Raw genomic sequence first — 23,802 nt, forward strand, 5'->3', positions numbered from 1 at the left:
CAATAACTGATTGACATACAGGGTCATTTTTCTGATAAGACATATGGGTTGCTTGAGATGTATAATTGCGAGCAAACTCTTTGCATCAATCTACAAATCTGCCTGGGTTTCTGGTCATCATAACCTAGGTCCTTAGTCAAGAGTCTCTAAGCAACAGGTAGAAGTGGTCCGGTTTCCCAGCCACACAGGATGAGCTATAAACAATGCAATAAAATTTTCTCAGTTCCCGTAATTGAATAAAGTTTTCTCACAAGACAGAAACTGGACTAGACCCATAATTGAATAAAAATGGAACTGAGCTAGTTTCAGCACAAGATGGAGTCAGTATGGTTCACTCAATTTTCACAATTCCCTCAATTCTTGTGGTTAGTTCCTCACAGATCATCCTTGGTCTACTTGTTACTCTATTCCCTGCTTTTAATAACATCATTATGTTAATTTGTCCTTTATACCAAAGTAATACTCTCAATTAGGAAATGTCTTGACACTTTCATTAAAGAAAGAACTGGGGGTGGGGAAAGGGAGGGGGGGAGACAGAAAGCATTTCTCCTGATGTCTTCCATCAAATCTTACACAATGTGGAGAGGTATCTTCAACTCTTCACTCCTTCACAGAGGACAGTAAAAACTGTTTTTACATGTAATTGGAGAAAAATAAAATATTAAATAAGAAAGAAAAAAGATCTTTAGAAGTTTGATAGAGGTAGGAGGTGGTAGGGAGCATTAAGTTCTTTTGATGCTCTCTCCAAAAAGTAAAAAAAAAATTATCTTCAAAACTTAATTGGCTCAGAAGACTAGGCCTTGATTTTTTTGAAGTAGCTTTTCTGGTCACCTAAGTACAAAAGCTCAATCAGTGCACAAGAAATCCAGGACTCCATTGACAGCTGGGGTGAGTCACGGTGGCAAATGTTAAATGTTCGATCCACTACACATGTGCTAGTTCCTTTTAAATTGGAGTCTGAACCACCTGACCATCCTGAGTCAGGTCTAGCCTTGAACACCACCAATGTGTCCAGTTTTTCTAGTCAGCCAAAAAACACAATTAATTCAAAGTAAAGGCATTTGATGAAATAGCATAGCAAGAAAAGCCAAAACAAAATCTCTGTACTTGGGCTTTTCTATTTACCACCTGCATGATCGTGGGCAAATAACTTACCTTTCCTGGGTCTGAGTTTTCTTATTTGTAAAAATAAGGAAGTTGACTAAATGACTTTTAAGATAGTGTCCAACTCTAAACAGTATGATTCTATGTGTGATTATGATAGAATGTACATACACATATACATTCATACCCAGAAAATATTTTGTTGGCAAGATCATAAAGCAACAAACACACCACTTCCCTGCAGGCATAATTGTGAATTGGTACAGCCTTTAGGAAAACAGGATGGAATTACACAAATTACAAAGAATTTTGAAGAATTACAAAGATTTCACTATCCTAATGATCCCAGTATCAGGATTATACCTAACAAAATTATTAAAAGGAGAAAAAAACCTAGTTATGCAAAAAAATTTCAGGGACTTTCTCTCTAGTCAATTCCTTTGACTGTGCTCCATGGGTATGATTTTGTTTTCTTTTCCTGTCAGATGGGGTAAGGAAATAAAGGTAGAGGAAGTCACCAAGGCACCAATTCATATATTATCTCTAGCTAATCCCTGCACTCCCCTAACCAAACTGCTAAACTTGTTTGTGTAGGAAAATCCAGATCCATTTTTCATGATTTGGGGATTATTTTTTATTTGTATTAATAATTCCTGGAAAAGGAAATGGCAAACTACTCTGGTATTTTTGCCAAGAAAACCCCAATGAAATAATGAAGAATTAGACGCGACTAAAAAGAGAGAGAGAGAGAGACTGAATCGAAATTAATAATTCCTTTTCTTTTTTTTCTCTAAGCCTCCAGACAAAGATTTTCCTTGACATTATCATTATGACCTTCTCTCTCTCTCTCTCCTCTCTCTCTCTCTCTCTCTCTCTCTCTCTCTCTCTCTCTCTCTCTCTCTCATTCTCTCTTTCTCTCTCTCTCTCACATATACACACATACTCACACACACATAGAGAAAGCAAAACAAACTCTTAAGAAACAGATTTATTTCCCTCCTGAGAGATAAAGAGAATGGGAATGAAGCAAATGACAAGAAAATGAGAAATCAGCAGTTCTAATAGCAGCAGCAATCATTCATGCTGCTGAATGATCCTAGCAATTCTGAGCCTGCCTCCATGTGGCTCCTGCACAGCCCAGTTACCATCTTTGTCTTGGTGTCTCAGCTTTTACTTCCCTTTCAGATTGCTCATGGTAAGAGCAATAATTCTACTCTTAGTTTGTAACACCACTTGTATATATGCAATATGTATATATGCATCTTTGTGTCTATATGATGAGATGCACATAGATTGTTTTTATACCCATCTATATGTGTGTCCACAAATAGGTCTGCATTTATTGAATATATTAAACTCCACACAATTGTAGGGCTTTAAGTGGAGGCCAGCTGAGCTTAAGGAGCAGTAGCCCCCAGCTTTTTCCAAAAGGAAGATGTTTTTTCATTATTGTAATATTTCTCAATATTTCACACAAAAGTGTCCACAATATCCACCAAAGTGTATGCACTATTGCTATAGGACAAATAGGCAGCAGAGTGGATAGAGCCCTGATCTGAATTTTCCTGAGTACAAATTCTGCCTCAGATACTTAGTCGTGTGACCCTGGGCAAGTCTGTTTACCTCAATTCCTCATCTGTAAAACAAGTCAGAGAAAGACATGGCAAACCACCCCAGAATTTTTGCCAAGAAAACCCCAAAATGGGGTCATGAAGAGTTGGATGCAACTAATATGACTAAAAAAATACAAACTATTGCTTGATTGAGAAAATATGGATTCCCAATGGATCTGTTATGCAGACTGTAACATGAAACAATTCATGACAAAAATCCACTGTGAATTCAGAAATTTATATTGAATTAAAAAAAACACTATTAAAATGACTTTGTGTCATTATTAAGGACAACAGGATCAATCAACACATGCTATGTTCACTTCTTTTTTTTCATTTTTTATCTCTCCCATGGTTTTTCCCTCTTGCTCTGATTTTCTCTCCCAACATGACTCATAAAGCAAAGTGTATTAAAAATTAAAAAAAAAATGACAACAGGATCTATGTACATTTGAAAAACAGCAATACATAAATGTGTGAAGCATTATTCATTAACTCTACAGAAGGTATGTTTGCTTATTTATTAAATTCAGTCTTTTTGGCTCTCTCCTTCAGCTTCCTTGCTAATTGACTCACTATGTGCATACACTTTTTTCCTCTCCCTCCCTCCGGTTCTGGAACAACAAACCATGATTAAGTCAACTCTTCCATTGTTTCTGGGTGTGATGTGCCAGTCTGTTCCCCTATGGACCCACTCACTATCCCTATCGCTTTCCTTGACCAAAGTATCTTTCTGTTCACTACTGCCCTGTGTGTGTTGTTTTTCCCATTAAAATATAAGTTCCTTACAGAACATTGATTATCTTTGCATTTTTGTTTGTATCGCCAGGGCTCAGTATTGTCCCTGGCACATAGTAAGCATTTAACCAATGCTTTTTCATTCATTCATGGAAATGTTCATGTTTGTCTAGTTCATAATAATGTGGTGCCTGTGTTGCTATGGAAACAAGAGAGGCTCAAAGAGATGCTATCCCAGAGTTCATCAACTGGAGATGGTTGTTTTTGTTTTTGTTTTTTTTTTAATTTGGACTTCTGGGACTGTATTTTGGGGGAAGCTTTTTTGTTGTTGTTGTTGTTTTGTTTATTTGTTTTAATTTGGGGCAGAAAGAAAGCAGAGTATGTTCTTCATCTTAGGGTCACGTAGGCAGCCCAGGTCTGAGCAGAGAGCTGGGTCTCCCAGCATGTGCTCTTCTGCTCTTTCCTTATAAGACTCTGACTGGCAACCACTACTAATGCCGTTGCCATGCTGGGCCGACCGGAAGCAGGCCTGAAAGACTGCTGAGAACTGAGAGTGATCATTAGTGAGATAATTCGAGTGCCTGGAGACATCTTCCTTTTCCCTTGCCTGAATCAGGGAAGGAAACAACTCCCATTAAATGCCCAATTCCTTGGAGTTTTGCCTCTTACTCCTTAACACTCAGGAGAAGGAGCTAAAAGCAGGAGAAATCTATTTCTGTTTTATAGCTAGCAGCACAAGGCACTGGCTACCTTCTCTCCAAATGAACTGTTTTTTTCCTTTTCCATCTAGCTAATCTAGCTGCAAATATAGAATATACAGATCTGAATAAAATCTGATGGCTACTAATCGCTGGTACGTGATTAATGCTGACTCAGGAAGAAATTTAAGGGGAAAAGTTTAAAATTTGTGAGTGCTGGAGGGGGAAAGATAGAAAGAGAGATAAGAGACAGAGAATGAAAGACAGTGAGAGAGAATAGGAGAAAGTGTAAGAGGGACAGGGAGACAGAAAGAAGCATTCCACTTTATCTTGAGGTGCAGAGAAGGAAGAGAGTGTGGATGGTAAATCCTTTTGGAAATCACAAATGCAATAAATAATTCTCTTAGGCCAGTGTAAGTTATCATAAGCAAGAATTTATAAAGAGAAAGAGATCAAATAATATTTTTGACCCTTAGACCTAGTAGAAATAAGCCCTTGAGCTAAAAGTAAGCCAGGACCCAAGAAGTGGGGATCTGTGTTATCATGTATACTTAATGTGTAGTTCTCCTTTGGAGTCCATTTTTTAAATCCAATTCATTTGCAAGCCAAGACATCATCTTCTTGAGGTCACTGGTCTTCTTCAAGAATGAAGAAGAACAACAAAAACATTATTGGTGCTTATACATGAACTGTTTCCTATTAAACCTGCTAGTGGGGTATCCATCCCCTGGGGGAAAAAACTCACAGCAGAGGATCCTTCCCTTTCTTCTGATTATATTCTTTTCAATATTTTTTTTAAATGGAAAGTTTTATCAATGGAATTCTTGGAAAACAAAGAGAAATCTTCCAGTGAATAATCTCCCAAACTCCCAAACTGCATATCACTGACTGTTTTTCTTTTTCTATATGTCCCTATAACTCAAGTTGCTGTCTCTATCCCTTTGTCTGTCATCTCTGTCTCTGTCTCTCTATGTCACAGACACACACACAAACATACGCACGTACCCCCATAGCTCTTAATCAATCATTATCTCCCTTATAGCAGTTCCAGCCTCCTCAAAAGTGTCATCAATTTTTGCTATTATTGTCCTTTTAAATTTTCCCCACAGAAGCATTTCCATTTGTCACTGTTTCTTTTCACATTGTCTTTTGGCCAGGTGAAAGCCAAAATCTTTTGCCAAAGCAAAAATTTTAGCCTCTGGGCAAAATGCTTTCCTAACCCAGAAGAGAAAACCTTCAGAATCTTTCCTTTCTGGCAGGACATTTCCTTGTGTAGAAGCTTGAGTTATGCTGTACCAGACCAGGAACTTCCTCCTGTTTGATCTTTTCCTACTTCTGATCTCTGGTCACACAAAAACTAGCCCAGAGATCAAGGTATCTGTTGCTTTCCACCTTCAAAAGAGTCTGTGTCATCAGCTCCAGCTTCAGCTGTGGTAACTATAAATGTTGACAACTGAAAGGGATGTCTTTCACTCAAGGGGATACTTTCCACTTGTTTAGAAGCCAATAAAGCACCCTACTTTCTTTCTAATTTTGTCTCCTAAGTACCAAAGCTTGTCTTTTGGGAAATTATGTGGAATTAATCTAGTCATATATGGCTGTCAATAAGCCCTACTAATTACCAGTCTCACCTCAAGGGGAAGGAATTTATTATCCTTCTCCAAGTATTTATTTCCTGGGTTCTAAAGGGTTTTCTAAGTTTTAGCTGTTTCTGCTAAGATGGAAAACCTTCCATTTCAGGCCCAGTGATTGATTGTGTCCATTGAAGGTCAGCGTAGACCAGTGGTCCTCAAAGTGTAGTCCAAAGAATTGTTGGGGTCTCTGAAACCCTTTCAGAGGGTCTACAAATTCAAAATCTTTTTTATTTCTAATATAGTAAATAGCTATAAATATAACCCATGTGAACAAAAACTCTTTGAACAGATCCTCGATAGTTTTTTAACAACATGAAGATACTGAGAACAAAAGTTTGAGAACCACTGGCCTAGACAAATATGAAAAGACTTCCAACAAAAAGAGTGCTGTTAGTGCAAATTTTGTTGCATTGAACATATACTCTTTGTCTTAACCTTTCTTGGATGATTGGTGGTAGATAACTGAAGAATGGAAGGATACAAGAAATGAGGCAAGCCAAGAAACAAGGAGGTGGCCTTTAGGGCTCAAACTACATTCTCTAGAGGGCATCTTATTGTGAAGGGAATGACAAAAGTTATTCTAGAAGTACTAGATTTCATAGAATATTAGGAAGTCAAAGGTCTATCATTTTTTAAAGTACAGCATAGTGACTTTTGGCATGAGTCAAGAAAGAAATATCTTAGTGAAAAATGGGTTTTTACTAATCCCCAATGATAGTCAATGACTATTTAAAAAGCGTAAGGATTGTGTTTGATGCAGAGAAAACTATTACCAACTCATGCATCATACCTGGACAAAAGAAATTGTTATTTGTCCTTCAATTCCAAAGAGGACCAGTGACATCACAGATGATGTCGGGCTTGCACATGAATTGGATTTAAGTGAAACAGATTCGCACAAAGTCAACAGCCTCAATCTCTCTCCCAGAGTCATCTCTTGAGTCATTTGACAAGACAAAAATAAAAATGACCAGCAATGGCCCAGGAATGCAGTGGATGACTGTGGGGTCTTTGATGTCTGAACAAGATCTAAGCAGTTGACAGTGCTTTCATGGCTGTGGGAACAAATTGTTCTCATCTACTGATTCTACCAGGAGGAAATCTTCTCATGATTGGGATAAACATCTCCCTAACTCCCCACTGAGTTTGTGGCCAGTCAGTTACCTTCAGTTTGGGTTAGCCCATCTGCTGAGTCAGTGTTTTAAAGGTATGGGCTCTGGTTATGCTACAGTTTTTTGGAACAACAAGTAAGAATTGGGTGAGAGATAGATACCAAAGGTGGATAAACAGTTAGCAAAATGGATCAGTAAGCCCTGACACTGAAGGTAGTAGTTTTTCCTGTATTCATAGACTTTTTGTATGTGGAATGAGATAGGACAGATATGAGCAACAACCTAGTGGGGACAGACCATTTCATCTGGTATGCATAGGAATACCAGCAATATAATAAACATCAAATAAATAATAAATAAAAATATAATAATATAAGGTACAGTAAGTATATGGGAACCAGCGAGCTTCTAAAATCATTAAAATGTTGTGGGGAAAGGATTTCTCTTTATTACTTCCAAGAATAACTCTGATCAAGGTAGAGACTTTTTTTTAACATGTGAAATCATACAAAAGATATTTTCATACTAGCCATGATGCCCCCCAAAAAGGCCTCCCCAAAAGTAAAAAAAAAATTATGCTTCAATTGGCACTTGGAGTTTTTAGGTCTCTCTTTGAAGGAAGATAGCATTTTTTATCATGAGCCTTTTGGAATTGTCTTGGATCATTGTATTGATTAACTTAATTGATCTAACTTAGTCTTTCACAATTGATCTTTATTACAATATTTATTACTAGAAAGAATGATCTCCTAGTTCTACTTGCTTTATTTTTGCATTGGTTCAAACAGATCTTCCCATATATTTCTGAAACCATCCTGCTTGTCATAAAGTAGAGATTTTGGAAGTAAACTACTAACGGAGATGCTGCCATTAGCAGGAACCAAGAAATTGGATCCATATCTCAAGAAGAGCCATGAACTTACTGTTCCACTACATGCTACTAAAAATCTTAGTCAAATAAATATGCAGTATTTTTAGTAAATACATACCAAGAAAGAGACTATAAGTTTTAATAGTGCCTGATGTTAACCAGCAGACATGTTTGTCTATTGACTTGTGCTTTGGAGTCTCAGAAGAGAAAGAAGGTGTAGAGACTCACATAGACAATAAATCTCTTAACTGAGAGAATAGCTAGTTGTGGCTTCAGCTCAGAAAAAGCTCTGATAAAAACAAATAATGGCATGATGCCTGAATTTCCTGTCAAGATTTTCAGAAAAAAAGCCCAATAAATAAATAGCCAAAGCATATGAACAGGCAGTTCTCAAAAGAAGAAAGGCAAGCTGTCAACCATCATGTGAAAAAAGGGTTCAAAATCACAAACAATGAGAAAAATATAAATTAAGACAACTCTAAAGTTCTACCTCACACCCATCATATTGGTTAATATGATGGAAGAGGAAAATGACAATTCTTAGAGGAGCTCCAGAAGGACAGAATACTAATAAACTATGGAGCTGTGAATCATTGGAAAACAATTTTAGAAAACAATTTAAAACGAAATCTCCAAAGTCAATTGACTGTGCATACTTTTTGACCCTGCAATACCACTTTTTGTGTATATCCCTAAATAGTTTAAAGATAGAAAGGACCCATATGCTGAAAAACATCCGTAACAACAGTTTTTGTTATATCAAAAGTTTGGAAAGTGAGATCACAATTGCTTTTGGTTTTGGTGAAACTAAATATTATCCTTCCAGATGATCATGAGTAGTTATAAGTTAAATTACCGAATCTTGTTAATACTCCCTTTACTGTTTAACATTTCTTTTTGTGTGTAGGAATAAATTACCTGTCTCATGCCTAATTCACATCATGAACTGGAAGCTTCTTTTACTCCCTCTTTTTGAAGAAACCCTTCTCTTGAGCATAATCACAAGATCACTTATTGTACATCTCCATCTTGAGGTTGCTGCTTGATCACCTATTTAGGAAAAGGAACACAAAAGAAGCAGCCAAGACCAAGTTCAGGCTTGCCTAGGCAGGACATGTACTCCAGGTGCCATGGACTCATGGCTGAATGAAAGCCAGGCTGGGGGAAATAGGTTATCCTTACCCACCCACCTCTCTGGACTACTGCCAGCTCCTATATCACATACATAAGGTTAAACTGACAAATGCTGCTGGTTCTTTGTTCTTGCCCTAGGTAACACTAATACATCCTTGCTTGCTCCTAGCTGGGGCTGAAGTTACACTGACATATTTCTGCCAGTTCCCAGCACACGCCCAAACACTGTGTTTCTGATCAACCTAGAATTTCCTCATCCATATATCTTTGTCTTCTTGCTCTCAGGTATAGCAGAGTGCTACGAGTTTTAAATGTCTCCTAACTGTGATGGGTCTCTTTTTAGCAAGTTTCCATCTTGTTTTCTGCTCTCATGCTGCTTTGTCTGACGAGGATCCTTTTAGATTTTAGTTTTTTGTACAATTCTGCGCTGGATAACGACACCTAATATAATTTTGTGAGGAGGAATAAAGAAAGAACTTTCTCAGCAGAGAAAGGGATGGAAATGGGATTGGTAGCTAAACCAGAACAACTATAAAGGTTTTTGTTTGTTTTCTTTTGCTTTTTTTTTTTTTGTTAAGCATTTTTAGTTGTTCTCAAATTGGAGCACTGTGTATGAACAAGTGCAATTGGCCTAAGTAACATTTCCATAGCAACATAGCAAAGCTAACAGTGACTAACCTTGCTTAACAGCCCCCCTAGTGGTTATAAGTATCACTAGAGCCCACTGCATAGGTTTGATTAGAGTTCTCTAATTTGACTATTGTGTCTATGCAGAGTCAGGTCCAAATCTGGGTTGGAGTTTGTGAGGCTTTTCATTTTCTTTGGACTCTTTCACTCTTCCTGGGGGAAGGCTTGGGTTTAATCACACACACATACACATGTACAAATTCTAGATTAGAATGATAGTAGCATACCTTTCTCCATCTTATTGTACAGAGGTATCAGACTAACATGTTCAGGTTCTGTCAGAAAGATAACAGGGATTTTCATCTCAGCAGATTTTTCTTTCTTTTTTTAAATTAAAGCTTTTTATTTTCAAAATATATGTATAGATAATTTTCAACATTCACCCTTTCAAAACCTTGTGTTTTTTCCTCTCCTTCTCCCACTTCCTCATATGTATGATGATCAATTCTAATGGACGTGGCTCTCTTCAACAATGAATTGATTGAAAAATCAGATCAAAAAGGGAAAAAAAAGAAAAAGAAAACAAAATGCAAGCAAACAACAATAAAGTGAAAATGCTATGTTGTATTCCATACTCAGTTCTCACAGTTCTCTCTCTGGATGTAGATAGCTCTCTTCATTACTGAACAATTGGAACTGGGATTTGAGTCAATTCATTGCTGAAGAGAGCCACGTCCATTAGAATTTATCATCATACAGTATCGTTGTTGAAGTGTATAATGATCTCCTGGTTCTGCTCATTTCACTCAGCATCAGTTCATGTAAGTCTCTCCAGATCTCTCTAAAATCATCCTTCAGCAGATTTTTCTCAAGAGTCCATTTGGGGACTTTCTAGAATACTGTGAGTCTTACATAAGTTCACAAAGGTTTTACAAAAAACACAAATATGTTCTCCAGCTTCACTCCCAACTCAGCTCCTGTAGAGCAAACACACCTTTGACTCTACTAGAAAAGATGTCTCTGTATTCTTTCACCTACTTCTAATCCCCAAAACTGGGCATAATAATAAATCAGGGTGAGAATTACTGCCGTGGCTTTTATGATAGATAAACACAATCTAGATCAAAAGTTTAACAATCAAACAGATTTACATATCCCAACTACTTGGAGTAATAGCCAGAGAGGAGACAAGCAAGTTTAGTAGGAAATAAAAGTGTTCACAGCTTCCTGCAAAGTAAGAATGAAACCAAAGCAGATAGTTCTTAGAACTGTCTTTTTCCACTACCCTCCAGAGACTTCAGATCACTGATTCTGGTTAGTTCCTCTTGGCTGCTGCCCAGTGGGAATTCAGGGTCAGTCGACTCCCCAGGGGAGTCCGGGATCTAGATAGCATTTCTTTCTCCTGACCTGGTTTGATCTCCAGCAGCTCCGGATGGCTCTTCCTGGGACATCTTCCTGAAATCTTCTCAAAATGCCAGGTTGGGGTACTCAGGCCAGGCTCTGAACTGCTGTAGCCAGAGGGAATCCTGGGAGGGGGGAATTACCCGATCTATAAATAGTCTTCAAAACCAGACTACATTCAGATAAGTTATAAAATATTCACTTCCTGCTCCCTGGGCGTTCTTTAACTCTACCCTGTCTTGCTCCATCTCAAAGTGCCGGGATATTAGGCTAGTACATATCTGGGGTTCTGCCAGAAAAGTGGCTGGCAATCCCAGAAGCAACGAAGGCAGGTCACACCATTCTGCAGGGGAACTTCTAGGATGAAAGTATCAAATATTCAATGAAGAAATATCAAGACTATGGGACACTGTAGTGGGCATTCTGGGGCAAAAGTCTGGCCACCTAACCCTGGCCTTGGGGATATAACATAATTCGAGAATTAAGTATAGTAGAGAAAGCACTGGATTGGGCATCAAGACTCTAACTTGCAGTGTTACTTTAGTTAAGGAGCTCTCTTTAGGGGTTCTCAGTTTTCTGCTCTGTAAAAGGAATTTAGTAAAAAATGTACATATAAAACAAAATGTTGTTTTACATGTAACTGAGGAAAATAAAAAATAAAAGGAATTTAGTGAATTACTGAAGATAAGACCTAGAACAAGGACAAAGATTCTGATAAATGGGAGAATCTGGCCTAAGGTTTTGCTCATTTTTGGTGAAGTTTTTTTGTTTGTTTTGGTACATTTTGGGATTTTTTTTTGGAAATCCAAGGTTAAGAGATTGGAAGCAGCTGACTTTCTGCAGCTGTCAACTAGAAAAGGCAAAGCTTCTTGAATCGCTAAGTGGCTCTTGTTATCAATTGATGGTGAAATCTCTCTCGAGCACATATTCTCCTGACTCTGCATCTTATTACCTGTGTATCATTGGTCAAGTCACTTTACATCTCTGGACCTTTTCATTGTCCCTAAAATGAGAAGATTGGATTAAGCCAAAGGGTCATAGGAACATAGTCTAGAGGTGGTTTGACCTTTTAAAGGCCAAAGGGATCTTACATGTCATTTCTGACTCAAAATCCCAGAATGCAAGTCCCTTGAGGGCAGAAACCATTTCATGTTTGGTTTTGTATCCCCTGAACCCAACACGGTCACTGGCACACAGTAGGCACTTAATAAGTGCTTGCTGAGTGATTGTTTGGACCCTGTGTCGTAGGTATTGTAAAGAAGGGTTTCAGACCCCAGGAGATCTGCAGGTATTGGTCTCATTCCTTTTGACCTGATGGTAAAAGTATGAATGCATGAATTCACACACACACATAACACAGGCATCTCCAAGACTTGTATGCACAAAGATACATATATATACACACATACACACACACATATCCACCCCATCACACGGCTAAAAGTAGTCCCTAGACCAGGAAATAAAGGTTAATGGGAGATCCAACTGCATCACCAAATGCTACCTCACTAAGCTCACCCCACTGGCTAATGAAGACCTTCTCAAGGAGGTCCCCCTCCCAATAGCAATAGCAATTACCAGTGAATCTGCAGCAACTTGCTTTCCCTCTTAGTTAATCCTGACAGATCCATTACTGAAATAGAAAGTCTTCACAAAGCTGACTTTGCTGTCTTTTATTTTTAAATTTTATTTTAAAAAATTCTCTCTCTTTCTCTCCTGTCTCTGTCTTTCTCTCTCTCTCTATATATATATGTATGTATGTACACACAAATATAACATACATGCAGTCAGAGCTATTAATTACTAATTCTAGCACTGAGAATAAGTCACAGATTTGAGATCAACAAGGAGACCTTGAACTTCAGGACATAAAGAAATAATAGGAGAGGTTGCCACTGGGAACAGGATCTAGGAGAGGGTTTCTTCCTATTTCAGCTAATTATCCTTGACAACTAAGTACTAAGCTGAGTTGTTTTCTACCTGCTGAAGGCCTTTAGTCTGTACCTTTAGATTTCAGTACCCGGGAGCAAAGGTCTCGTCACCCTGCCCTGATCATGGTTCTATATAGAGATAGTTTTGCTAAATATTTATAACTAGACTCAATCTGAAAGAAGTATTAAACATCAAAATTGAGACAAGGTATTTTGTACACCATGGGCATGGTTAGAACATTTTGCCCTTTTATGTTTGAAAATTATGCCTCCTATGTTTTATTACCCACTTGAAGCTTTTTCCTTTCATGAAAAATATGAATTTGATTTATCACAAAAGAAATACCTAAGAGCCAAGGAAAGTAGAATATTCTGGCATTAAAAATTACATGTATTTATATTAAAAGTGTATCTTTTGTGCCTCTATTTTGAGCCTTAAGCAACTGCTTATCTTCTATCTTGCCTACACAGTGCCAACTCTGTGGAACTCCACCTACAAACGCTTTCCCTCTCTTTTTTTTCCTGTCCTTTAATCATTGCATTCTCAGAGTAGCTCTGTAAGGTAAAGAGACTCTGTAGGAGTATTGTTATTCCCATTTTCACAAAGGAAGATTGAGACCAATAGGCAAAAAAGTCCCCTAATGAGTCAGCAGTAGACATGGACCGGATTAATTTCTTTGATCTAGGTTTCTATCACTCTTGTTTCCCAATTCCGGATGCTCAAGGCTATGCTCCTGGAAATTCTGATGTGCTCATGGACTGTCCTCCCACCAACCCCATTCCCAAGTTCACCTGCTCAGTCAGGCACACCAACTCTCTCTGCTTCTGTCTCTGTGTCTGTCTGTCAATCTCTCTCTCTCTCTCTCTCTCTCTCTCTCTCTCTCTCTCTCTCTCTCTCACACACACACACACACACACACACACACACACACACACACACACTGGTGAGAATAAGGAAACCTACATAGGAGGTAGATGAAGTATTGATCCTTTCAGCTCCTCCAATCCCAGACAGAGGGTGGCTGATTGTCTAAAGCCTCCTTCTCCACAGAGCCCAGATCCCCCTCATTTGCTCCATCTTGGCTCAAAGGAGCTTATCACCAATGACTTTCTCGACAGCAATCGATAGAAAACATTTTATCTCCTTCCCTGGCTACAGGATCCTCAGAGTGGAGCTGATTTCTGATTTCTGTTACTATGGTGACCTCTTCTGGGCTTTATTGAATCTCTCTCTCTCTCTCTCTCTCTCTCTCTCTCTCTCTCTCTCTCTTCTCTCTTCTCCTCTTTCTCTCCTCTATCTTTCTCTCTGTCTCTTTCCCCTTTCCCTTACTTCCCCCCTTCATCTATGTCTACAGAATTGTTGCTAGTATGCTAGTAGTCTCTCTCCTCTCTCCCCTCTCCTCTCCTCTCTTTCTCTCTCTCCTCTCTTCTCTTCTCTTCTCTTCTCTTCTCTTCTCTTCTCTTCTCTTCTCTTCTCTTCTCTTCTCTTTCTTTTCTCTCTCTCTCTCTCTCTCTCTCTCTCTCTCTCTCTCCTCTCTCCTCTCTCCTTCCCTCCCCCCTTGTTTAAAGAGGCAAAAACCAAAACCTTTTGAGTCTCTTCCTTTATTTCCATCTGATGCCGGGTGGAATTTCGTCTCACCCAACTTGATAACTCTGCCCCACCACAGTTGAGACAATTCGAACCTGAATATAATTATCTGAAATCTCTCCCTGAATCTCTAGTGCAAGTTCAATCTCCCCCCCCAGGGAACAACTTTGGAAGTCACAAAATTAGTAAGAAGATGGGTTTTGTAGGTATCTGAAAAACTACTCTGGAATTTTCCTTGACCTTAGAGAAGAATTGCTCCCAGCTTCCACTCTACCTCCTTCAAATAGCAGGAGACCAGAAACCTGAGTGGCAATTTGCAAATTAAAGCCAAAGGAAAGATAGGTTATATGTTCTCAGGAAGGAAGAGAAGGAAGAGACATCTTTCCTCTATTCTTAAGGGCTTTATACTCATCATTTCACTTCCAGTTTTTCCTGTGACCAGTAGGAATAGGGGTATTGGAGGGGGAAAGATATTTGTCCCTTTGACTATAGCCATTCCTTTAAATAAAGATAAGAATCTTTATCCTTATTCATGTTCACTTATATTTCTACGTAACTTAAATCAGCTATTAAGCTAAGTGGCTACTTAACATAATTTTTTTTTTTTCTGAAAATCTGAGTAAGTGGTTTAAGATTTAAGAGAACAAGTTAACACAAAGGGAAAGTAATTTTTTCCAGTAGGATTGGGTTGGGGAGGGTGTGTGTGTGTGTGTGTGTATATGTGTGACAGACAGAGAGAGATAGAGATGAAGAGAGAGATGGAGAGAAAGAGGAAAAAGGAGATGGAGAGAGAGAGGAAGAGAGAGGAAAGAGAGAGAGAGAGAGAGAGAGAGAGAGATTCTGAAAGTTTAGTAATCCATGTAACAGAGTTTAGGATTAATCATATGATATGATAGACTATCTTTTTTTCCAGAGAAAAGCTTCCTATTCCTTTAAGTATTCAAACCTTTTATGTTATTATCATTTGGAGTGAGAACTCCTTTCCTTCTTTCTAGGTTAAATCGGTATCACTCCCTTTTATATACTCTTTGGTTTAGCAAAAAGAGATTTTCCCGCTGTTCTTTATACACTATGTTCTATGTTCCTAGTGCCTGGAATGCACTCCCTCCTCACTTATTTTGCATCTTAGAATCCCTGTTTCTTTCAAAACTCGGGTTGGATAACTACTACTTTAGGTACTTCCTGATCAACCTAGTGCCCCAAGTCCCATTACCTTGTATTTGTGTAACCCTTCCCACAGAGATATTGTTACTCAGATGAAGGAAAACCAAAGGCCAGAAGTGTTCAGGCTGATTAGGAAGTTGCAGGTCTTGTTTGCTGGGACATTCAAATAGGGATCACCTAACAATATTACACAGCCAAGGAAAGCTGGACTTGAGGTAGACAGAAGGCAAAACAAGGGGCTGACCAGATGTAAACCAGACACGGGAGTACTGGAGCTGGCCAAGGGACATGACAAGGCCCAAATAGCAGACACGTGCTCAATGAAAAGTGGAGAATCCAGTCTGTAACTCCATAGAGATGGTTTTTTCCCTCCTTCTCTAGAGTACTGTCTGGGAAACCTCAGCTCCTCTTTATTCATCTTACCATTTCACTGTGACTTACCATTTCTCCTGTGACCAGTAGGAATAGGGGTATTGGAGGGGGAAAGATATTTGTCCCTTTGACTATAGCCATTCCTTTAAATAAAGATAAGAATCTTTATTCTTATTCATGTTCACTTGTATTTCTATGTAACTTAAATCAGCTATTAAGCTAAGTGGCTACTTACCATAATTTTTTTTTCTGAAAATCTGAGTGAGTGGTTTGAGATTTAAAAGAACGAGTTAACACAAAGGGAAAGTAATTTTTTCCCGTAGGATTGGGATGGGGAGATGTGTGTGTGTGTGTGTGTGTGTGTATGTGTGTGTGTGTGAGAGAGAGAGAGAGACAGACAGACAGACAAAGAGAGACAGAGACACAGAGAGAGATGAAGAGGGAGATGGAGAGAAAGAGGGAGAGGGAGATGGAGACAGACAGTGGTAAGTGGCTACTTACCATAATTTTTTTCTGAAAATCTGAGTAAGTGGTTTGAGATTTGATAGAACGAGTTAACACAAAGGAAAAGTGATTTTTTTTCTCATTAGGACTGGGTTGGGGACATGAAAGAGGAAAGAAGAGGGAGAGAGAGAGAGAGAGAGAGATTGAGAGAGAGAGAGAGATTTTGAAAATTTAGTAATATATCCATGTAATAGAGTTTGGAATTAATCATAGGATGTGATAGACTTTTATAATCTGCCCCATGAACTATGAGAGGGACCTTCCTGGATATTTCCAGGGACTCATGCTTAGCACTGAAGGTGTTTGGGACCAACAAAGGAATCCCTTGGACCTAATGATGGCAGCAAAGGAAGGGTTAATAGATCAAAAGAGGATTAGACACTAAGCCAAGAAGCCCACTCAGTAGATTTTAAATACAGCTATAACTTCCATTCTTGCTCTCTTTTTCCTGTCTTAGTAACATGTTGTGGGGAATTCTTTCTCATGAATGAGTAAGAGGTCTCTCTCCTGGCATTTATGGCAACTGCTTGTCCACAGTCTAGGTAGTCCTAATTTAGGATTTCAAATCCCTGGCTATTTCTTCTTTGTGTTTCTTTCCTTGAACATAATTGACTAAACAGAGATAGTTATATGGACTTTTCTAGTCCGGAAGACAACATATGATGGAGGTGAATAGAGCTAGAGACCGAAAGAAAACAATATTTAGAGGCTAGGTCCCCAAGAACTAAACCCAGTATCTATGCATAGCTTAGAGCTCATTCTTTTTTTTTTTTTTTTTAAGATCCGTTAACTTTCTTTCTTTATTTATTTTATTAAAACTTTTTGTTTTTCAAAACATATGCGTGGACAATTCTTCAACATTAGGCCTTGCAAAACCTTGTGTTCCAATTTCTCCCTCTTTCCCCCATACTCTCCCCCAAATGGCAGGTAGTCCTGTAGAAATATATGTTAAATCCAATATATGTGTACATATTTATACAATTATCGTGCTGCACAAGAAAAATCAAGTCAAACCAGTAAAAAAAAAAAAAAAAAAAAGGAGAAGCAAAATAAAATGCAAGCAAACAACAAAGAGTGAAAATGCTATGTTGTGGTCCACACTCAGTTCCCACAGTCCTCTCTCTGGGTATAGATGGATCTCTCCATCATTGAACAATTGGAACTATTTAAATCATTTCATTGTTGAAGAGGGCAACATCCATCAGAATTAATCATCATATAATCTTGTTGTTGCTATGTACAATGATCTCCTGGTCTTGCTCATTTCACTCAGCATCAGTTCATGTAAGTCTCTCCAGGACTTTCTGAAATCATCCTGTTGGTCATTTCTTACAGAACAATAATATTCTATAATATTCATATACCACAATTTATTCAGCCATTCTCCAATTGATGGGTATCCCCTCAGTTTCCAGTTTCTAGCCACTACAAAAATGCTGCCACAAAACATTTTTGCACATATGGGTCCCTTTCCCTTCTTTAAGATCTCTGGAACATAAGCCCAGTAGTAACACTGCGGGATCAAAGGGTATGGACAATTTGATAGCCCTTTGGGCACAGTTCCAAATTGTTCTCCAGAATGGTTGGAGCCGTTCACAACTTCACCAACAATGTATCAGTGTCCCAGTTTTCCCGCATCCCCTCCAACATTCGTCATTATCTTTTTCTGTCATTTCAGCCAATCTGAGAGGTGTGTAGTGATATCTCAGAGTTGTCTTAATTTGCATTTCTTTGATCAAAAATGATTTAGAATACCTTTTCATATGACTAGAAATAGTTTCAATTTCTTCATCTGAAAAATGTTCCTTTGACCATTTTTCAATTGGAAAATGGCTTGAATTCTTATAAATTTGAGTCAATTCTCTAAATATTTTAGAAATGAGGTCTTTATCAGAACCTTTGAAGAGCTCAGACATTCTTAATGAAAGACAGATAATCCAGCCAGATTAGAACAATGCTGATTCAATTATTATACCCCAATCATAGACTTCCTTTTTGAAATTGAAGAAAAGTTATAAATAAAAGAATGTAGGAATGATGAGTTTACAAATGTAAATACACTTTGGTTCACCTGCATATAACTGAGCTCCTACTCTTGCCTTGTGTTAAAGGATTTGGGGCATTATATAATCATTAAGGTTCCCTTTCTTGTGGGGTCTTCTTGTAGGAATCTGTCCTGGATTTGAGGGGGTGATTCCAATCAAACCCTACTTCTTAGTCCCTTTTTGGAAGCTCCAAATAGGTTTAGAGCTTATCTAAGTTGGTTTGATTTATTTGAGATCTAGCCTGCTTATCCTATCATTGAGTTCTGATCTCCATTTGGAATTCCATATGGTTTTACAGAGATCCAATGGAGACACAGGCTGCCATGTGGGTTGCAGGGATCCATTAAAGACATTTTATCTCAATCGACATCTAGATTGTCTTATGCATTGTCAGAGACCCATCTGAGAAATTGATTAGTTATGTACTAATCATACATAATTATGAATAGAAGAATAGAAGAATTTTTATCCAGGAAAACCAGTTTGGTTTTTCACATGAATGTTGAAAATTAATCCTAAATTTCCAACAGTTGTTGGTAAAGCCTCATGACCTATGGGAGTTGAGATTAAACTTTCTCTTTGAAAAGGGAAATCTTTTTTTGTTTGTTTGTTTGTTTTTGTCATTTATTTTTATTTTCTCTTTTTCTTTCTGAATTGTTTTGGGTTGGAACAGGACATTTCAAACATCAGTTATGTGGTAATGAATGAAAACTTTGTAAAATATAGTTCATTTGTTGAATTTGTAGAACTTTGCATTTTGGCATAAAGGCATTCTCTAGTCCCATTGATTAGAGTAGTTTTGTGACACCCACAAAATTTTCCACTTTAGAATTGAATGGACATCTAGAACTCTTTACATAACATTCAAGAGGTCATTAAGAATGGTGTCATATGGACTTTGTGGAGACTCAGGGAGTAGGTGTTGGGGAGACATTCAAAAGGACAGTATCTCTCTCAATCCCCAGATAATTGTCCATAATTGGAAATACGAACAAATGTGTTCAAGTACCCCAATTGATTTGATGGGGAAAGCATATATTTAATAGAGGAGCGTATAACAAGAGGTTATTATATGGAGCTGGCCATGTACTCTGGCTCTGTAGGAATGGATATGAGCTTTTACTCCCTCTGTACCACATGCCTTTTGCTAAAGGGCACATAAGACACTCAAATTCCTGATTCGTTTCTAGGGACTAGGATTGTATCAAAGGTGACAAAGCCAAGAACAGTTTCCTCACATAGTAGCTTGTAAGAAGAGAATGAAGAGAAATAGATCTACCTCCCTCCCTTCTATTCCCTGGGAATCTGTCAATCTCTCCCTTGAACTTCCAGCCATTGGAAGAAGGGAACCCTCCCCATCCCACCAACCCTGATGGCAATGGCGACAACAACCCACAGCTCAAAATAAGGCAGCAAGAACATAAACTTGAGCCTGAGGTGAGCCCGAGATCTTAGCGGCCTTCTTCTGCCTTTCTATTTCTTCCCACAGGTCTGTAACTAGGTATAGCTGTCCTGAGAGGTAGACATTTCCAAGCTTGGCAGCTGGAGGTTCATACTTCATATACACTGTTTCTCAAAAGAGAAGATGACCACCATTAAAATCATCCTGAACATGAAAGAGCCATGACTGGCTTATTATTTTCTCCCCTATCAGAATGCAAATGGTATAAGTGATATTTTTACCTTTCATTGTATTCTTATAACATAGCACAGTGTCCCCAACATGATAGGCATTTGATAAATGCTAGTTAACTGACTGGCTGCCAAGTATTGTGCTAAAGAAACAACCATTCCTGTCCTCAAGAAGCTTTTATTCTGTGGGACAAATATATTAAAAAATAGTCACTTTTGTACCTGGCCTAGCTTGATCCCCAGAGTATTTTAAATATAAACCACATTACTATAATATGCCAGAATGACTTGTCTCTAGAAACGAGGATAAGAGGAGGGAAAAAGGAAGGTATGGAAGGATCAGAGAGGATGTGATTTCAGGTTATTCTGTAGAACCTCTAGAAAATTAGGTTAGACCTGTTATTGTTTATAATGAGAAAGAGTCAAGTCTTGGACAATTCAATCATTTCTCCTTTTCCTCTAAAACCCTGGCCTGAGTGGGTGAAGGAGGGCAGCCAGAAAGGATCAGGAGTCCTTTGTGGATTGGGGCCTTCCATATCAGATCTCCCAGATCTTAATCCTTATGTTGTCCTTTCTGGGGTTCCTTCCTTTAGTAATAGGTAAGCATCCTACAGATTTTGCTTTGGGGAAAATGTAGCATAATCAAAATTCAAACTCAGGAAACTGAATTCCCCAGGGTAGCTACTTGATCCCTGAATCTTCCATGATCCTTTTTTTTTTTTTTTTTTTTAAACATATGGTTTATCCAGTACAAACAGTTCTGTCAACCCCTTTGAGGGATTTTGAGGGAAAAAAAGTACAGGTCTGACCAGGAAATCTGGACTCAGAACTGAGTAGATTTCATGATTTTAGGGAGTCAGGGAATCAAAAGATATTTTTCCTTCTCAGCCATGACCACAGACTAAAAATGCCCAAGTTTGATGGATAATGTCCCAGGCAAATAAATGAAATGGTCTTACCTTTGGATTTATGCATCCTCAGGTATCTAGGGCAGCATTTTGTTCATCTGCTTTCTTGAGTCAAGGGACTTCTTAGGCTTTAGCAATTCCTACCCTCCTCCAATCCATCTAGCTCACCCTAATCTTACTTCAGTACTATTTTATCACATCACTCCAAAGCTTAAAACCTTTCAGTAGCTCCTCATTTCTAACCTCAGCAATTTTACACTCCTCAGCCTGGCATTCAAGCCTCTTTACAATGTCATCCTCTACCCAAATGGGTCTATGATCTCATTCATTTCGATGTCACCTTCAATGTTACAAATCACAGATACCTGCACCTGTCTATTCTACAAGACTGTTGTCCATGTCTTTCTAGACATTCATCACAGGGAGACTAGGTCTTATTCATTCTTAAATCATATCCCACAGCAGTTAGCATAAGATCTTATATGTAAGAGTCACTTAATAAATATTTATTGAATTAATGAATGATTAACTTTGTCTCTTTATTGCCCCCGCCCCAAAGCACATTCATTCCAACCTCCAAGAATTCACTCCCACAATCCCTTTTTTCTGGAATATCCTCCCTCTCCAAACCATATCCACCTAAAATCCCACCTCCTCAAAGAAGCTTTCCAAACTATTCTGGTTTCCCTTGATTTCCCTATCCTCCAAATTCCTATAGTATTTTTATCTATACCACACAATCCAAATATTTAGTTACTTAAAATCTTGTGTTGTTTGCTTTTGGTTTATGCTTTAGCTTTGTCTTTCCAACCACTCTGTAATAGCACTAGAGAAAAGGACCTGGGAAATATTTCCTCTCTTGTCCTTACTTTATTCCCCACCCCATAATGTCCTTCCTTCACAGAGCTGAAGAACTGAGTAGGTGCTCAATATAAACTTGCCAAGTGATTGAATTTTCTAGGCCTAGAAGAATTACTTTATCTAACAGTGCAGTGTCTCCCTGATTTTTTCCCTTACTCACTAAAGTTACTTATTTATGACTTAGATCATGGACTTCAGAAAGCCCCGCAGCTATTTCCTAAGAATTTGTTTTACCAGCCACTAAGTCCTAACTCATAATACCCATAATCATCTATCCTTACCTAGAGATTTCAAGTAGCTTGAAGAAGAAATATCAATCAACCAATAAACATTTTTTAAACATTCTAACTATATACTAGGCACTTTGATAATTACTGGGGCTATAAAGTGAAAAATGAATCAGTCCTTGCCTTCAAGAAGCTTACGTTCTAATGAGGGAGATGACATGTACACATGTAGATATATAAATAATATATTCAGAAATGAACTGATGATCTTTTAGGGGAGGTAGGCCACTAGCAGCTGGGGGTGGAATTTGGGGGAAATTTTCATTTAGGAAATGACACAAGGTGAGTCACAAAGGAAAATAAAAAGAAGTACATTTCAGGTACAAGAAATAGCTAATTCAAGGACACAAACATAGGAGAAGTCTATCTTATTTGGGGATGGGCCGTATGCCTAGATTAGAAAGTGTGGTAGGGAATATATGTAAAGAAGGGGACAGTTAGGTGGTACAGTGGTTAGAGTGCTAAGTCTAGAGCCAAATGTTCCTGAATTCAAATGTGACCTCAGACATTTCCTAGCTATGTGATCCTGGACAAGTGAATTGATTCTGTTGACCTCAGTTTTCACATCTGGAAAATAAGCTGGAGAAGAAAATGGCAAACCACATTATCTCTGTCAAGAAATAGGATCATGAAGAGTGGGACACAACTAAACAGCAACAAGTGGAAAGAAGATTGGAAGGGTGGGAAGGGATCAGATTATAAAAAGTTTCATGTGGCAGGTAGAGAAATGTATGTATATGAACATAATGGTAGTGGGAAGACATTGGAGTTTTAATCAAATCACTTTGGTTGCTGTATGGAAGACTGATTGGAAGAGACTTGAGACAGAGAGACCAAGTAGGAAGCTATTTCAATAGTTTAGATGAGAGCCAACTGGGAACTAAATTGGAGTGGTAGCTGTGTGAGTGGACAGGAAGAGACAAATGCAAGTGGTAGAGATACAGAAATGACAAGATTTAGCATTTTACTGGATATGTAGGGTAAATGAGAGGGAGGAGATGAAGTTTTTGAAACCAGAGTATCTGGGTAATTTGAAGGGATGTAATAGTCTTGACAGTAAGAGAAGCTAGCTGTTAATGGATATGGTTTGGAGAAGGAAAGTATTCCAGGAAAGAGGGGATTGCATGAATGAATTCTTGGAGGTTAAAATGAGCATGTTTTGTGTAGGGGGCAATAAAAAGACTGAGTCAATCATTAATTCAACAAATATTTGTCAAATGACTGTTACATGCCAGATGCTGTGGGACCCAATGCAAGGATGAATAAAAAGCTAATCCCTCACCTCAAGGGGTTTACACTTTACATTACAAGAGATCAGATAGAGAAATTTGGAAGAGGTATGGTTTTGGAAGGAAAGATAATGAATTTGTTTTAGGCAAGTTGAGTCTGAGAGACCTATATGATATCCAGTTTGAAATATCCAATAATTAGTTGGTGATTTGGGATGGTATTTCCTGAGCTAGTTTAGAGATCTGGGAAGCATCAGCATATAGATGATAATTGAGCAATAAGGTACTGATATGGACAGCAAATGAGAAAATATAAGGAGAAAAAAGAAGACACAGGACAGAGCCTTGG

At 38.3% G+C, this 23,802-nt stretch overlaps 1 long non-coding RNA gene across 2 annotated transcripts in view; it reads right to left on the reverse strand.

Annotated features, from left to right (window-relative positions):
- The window catches only part of LOC116419282, a 61,934-nt gene that overhangs the window by 36,544 nt on the left and 1,588 nt on the right, over positions 1-23,802 (reverse strand). The window contains exons 2-5 of one of the 2 annotated variants that reach the window (XR_004229549.1): positions 11,885-11,935; positions 10,939-11,057; positions 9,819-9,866; positions 8,689-8,820 (exon numbers count right to left, since the gene is read on the reverse strand). This is a non-coding gene — a long non-coding RNA (uncharacterized LOC116419282). The remainder of the gene's footprint in view (positions 1-8,688; positions 8,821-9,818; positions 9,867-10,938; positions 11,058-11,884; positions 11,936-23,802) is intronic. The other variant, XR_004229552.1, reaches the window with a different exon arrangement.

The sequence above is a fragment of the Sarcophilus harrisii genome, chromosome 1 (genome assembly GCF_902635505.1).
Source record: "Sarcophilus harrisii chromosome 1, mSarHar1.11, whole genome shotgun sequence".
NCBI classification, from domain to species: Eukaryota; Metazoa; Chordata; class Mammalia; order Dasyuromorphia; family Dasyuridae; genus Sarcophilus; species Sarcophilus harrisii.